Source organism: Gallinula chloropus (genome assembly GCF_964237585.1).
Source record: "Gallinula chloropus genome assembly, chromosome: 2".
Taxonomy (NCBI): Eukaryota; Metazoa; Chordata; class Aves; order Gruiformes; family Rallidae; genus Gallinula; species Gallinula chloropus.
The window spans coordinates 2448132-2451755 of record NC_140086.1 but is presented as its reverse complement, the minus strand read 5'-3'; positions in this window follow the sequence as shown (position 1 = coordinate 2451755).

Here is a 3624-nt window from a genome sequence, read left to right as displayed (position 1 = left end):
TATGCTAAAACATATACCCAAGTACCTCATCTACCCATCTTTTAAACACACCCAGGGATGGGGACCCAACCCCCTCCCTGGGCAGCCTGTTCCACAGCCCCACAACTCTTTCAGGGAAGAACTTTTCCCTCCCAGCTGAGCTGACCCTGCCCTGGGGCAGCTTGAGCCCATTGCCCCTTGTCCCATCTCCTGTCCCCTGGCTGAAGAGACCATCGCCCACCTCTCTGCACCCTCCTGGCAGGGCAGGGGAGGTGGGGAGAAGGTCTCCCCTCAGCCTCCTCTTCTCCAGGCTCAACACCCCCAGCTCCCTCAGCTGCTCCTCACAGCATTTGCCCTCCAGCCCCTTCCCCAGCCTGGTTGCCCTTCTCTGGACTCACTCCAGGACCTCAATGTCCTTCTGATGATGAGGAGCCCAGAACTGGACACAGCCTCACCAATGCAAATTTGCAAGTTACATGCACATGTAGGTTTGGTCTGTCCTTGAGCATCTCCCAGATTTAAACATGTGAAGAAGTGAAGGACCTGCACAGTTTAGCTTTTTCTGTGATCTAGAGCAGGATTGTGCTGAGTGGGCCACTGAGCACAAAAGAAGCAGTGACCCCCATCCTCTGGTGACAAAAAGCAACTACTTAGAGCAACTTAGAAAGGCAACAGACACTCCTGGACTCCTGAAGTTATTTCTGTGCCATACCAAACACATCGTCTTGATAACATATTGATCAATAGATCAAACTCTGATCAAACTCCATCTTAAAATCTAGCCCCTTTTTATTTTCCCCTATTTGTTAGGAGAAGACTAATCCATTTCTTGGGCACATATATTTAATTTCCACCCCTGATTTATTTCATGGCCAGATCCCACCTATGCATCCAGTGCTACTATCTTTCTTGGACAGGTGTTCCCTTCCCAGTTGCTCCCTGTTGAATAAAATCATAGAATCATAGAACCATAGGGGTTGGAAGGGACCTCGAGAGATCATCAGGTCCAACCCCCCTGCCAAAGAAGGCTCTCCATATTTGAGCATCTTTTCTCCTGCTAAGAAATCCCAGCTCCTTTCCCCTGATATCCTGCCCATTCTCATCCTCACATTAGGGTTAGTGACTTCAGCTGGTGAGAAATGCACCCAGTATTGCAAGTGTGGTCTTGTTGGTGCCTTGCACAATGACCTTAGCCCTGCACTGTCCTCACTGACACCGTTCCCAATCATGACAGCTATCTTCACACTTCATCAGATTTCTGACGTACATTCAGCCCGTGATGAACCAGTAGTCTCCTGTCTTTCATGTCTCCAGTCATTTATGGGTGACCTCCTAATTTACCATATAACTTACTTATTATAGTGTAAGAACTTATTAGTATATGACTTGCATGCAAGCCATTTGCTTGTTTACAATACCCTGATCCTTCCTAGCACCACTGATGCTTCCCAAATCTGCATCATCAGTAAATTTTATTAATTCCATCCTATTTATCATCTTTACAGAAAATATTAAATGAGACCAACTCCAACACTAGTTCCTGAGGAACTTCACTACTGACATCCCTTAGGCTCATATCCCCCTCAAAACCTTAAAAAAAAATCCAACCCTCCCACTTCCAATCCTTTAAAAGGGTCTCACCCAGCATATATTGACTTAATTTCCATCCGAGCCTTCTTTATAAATATTCCTGTATTATATTGCTTTATTACTTTACTGAACTCCTGAACATGGGACTTTGTTATATGAAATCAAGGAATTCCAGGCCTGGAGGTTGGTGTCCCTGCCTGTGGCAGGGGGGTTGGAGCTCTATGATCCTTGGGGTCCCTTCCAACCCAGACCATTCTATGATTCTATGAAGGAAGATCACCATCTTCAGCCTTTTCATGTTTTTCACTATTCTCTCCTTCAAAAACTGCTCTTAATCATGACATGCTATTAAGGTCAGGCAAATGGCTTTTAGCCCTCCTCTCTGTAATTTAGGTGGCAAATTCAGACCTCGTGACACTTGATCAATTTATGACCAATAATTTGGAGTGGGCCTGGAGCTGTGGTTCTGTATGGCAGTTCTCCAAGAGTCCTGTCCTGCTTTATCCCAAGATGAATATATTAAACTTTTTTATTCAACCTCAGATGTGGTTATTTCTATTTCTGGACACCTGTCTCCATGCTGTCTTTACCCCCAAAGTTAAAAGCACTTATCTATATTGAATATTCAGGTTTCATTTCAGCTTTTATTATCTCAGCTACTCAGCTTTTGCTTTTAGGCTTCCCTCTTATTCCTAGCATAATATTTGAAATGGTTATTCCCCCATTTTAGGCTACAGTTCCTGTGTAGATGTTTTTTCTCCACTTTTCCTCTTTGTTATGGAAACCAATTCCACACAGGTTCCTGAATCTTTAGTTTCAGGGAACCACAAGCTTCGTGACTTGCATCCATGTCCTTGAACTCACAGTTCTCGAGCCACCATATATCAATATATATCAACTACAGGCTGCTCAGTCTAAGCTCTGTGCTGAGAAAGATCATGAAGAAGATCCTCCTGGAAACTATGTTGAGGTACATGGAAAATAAGGAGATGACTGGTGACAGCAACATGGCTTGACTAAAGGCAAATCATGCCTGCCCAGTTTGGTAGCCTTCTGCTATGGAGTTGCAGCATTGGTGGGTAAGGGATGTGCAGCTGATGTCATCATCTACCTGGACATTGAGGTCCTTGAGAGAGTCCAGAGAAGGGCATCCAGACTGGGGAAGGGGCTGGAGGGCAAATCCTGTGAGGAGCAGCTGAGGGAGCTGGTGGTGTTCAGCCTGGAGAAGAGGAGGCTGAGGGGAGACCTTCTCACCACCTACAACTACCTGAAGGGAGGTTGTAGAGAGGTGGGAGCTGGAGAGATATGGATTTGACAGATGGACCACTCTGGAGAAGGAATTGGTTGGACAGTTGCACTTAAAGGGTTGCAGGCAATGGTTCAATATCCAAGTGTAGGCCTGTGACAAGTGACATTCCTCAGGGGTCACTATTTGGCCTAGTACTGTTTAACATCTTTGTTTAGAGACTTAGACAGTGGGACTGAGTGCACCTTCAGCACATTTCCTGATGACACCAAGCTGTGTGGTGTGTTTTACACTCTGGAAGGAAGGGATGACATCCAGAGGAACCTTAACAGGCTGGACAGGTAGGCCCATGTGAACCACACGAAGTCCAACAAGGCCAAGCACAAGGTCCTGCATGTGGGTCAGGGCAATCCCAAGCAAAACTACAGGCTGGGTGAAGAACAGATTGAGAGTAGCTCTGAGGAGAAGGACGTGGGGGTGGTTGAGGACAAGAAGCTCAATGTGTGTAAATCAACACTGATGTAAAGTTCCATGTGAGACAGCAATGCATGCTTACAGTCCAGACCATAGCCTGGACTGCATCAAAACCAGCGTGACCAGCAGGTCAAGGGAGGTGATTCTGCACCTCTACTCTGCTCTCATGTGGTCTCATCTGGAGTACTGTGTCCAGCTCTGGGGTCTCCAGTACAAGATGTATATTGAGCTGTTGGAGCAAGTCCAGAGGAGGGCCATGAAGATGATCTAAGGGCTGGAGCACCTCTGCTATGGGCACAGGCTGAGACATTTGGCCTTGTTCAGCTTGGAGAGTG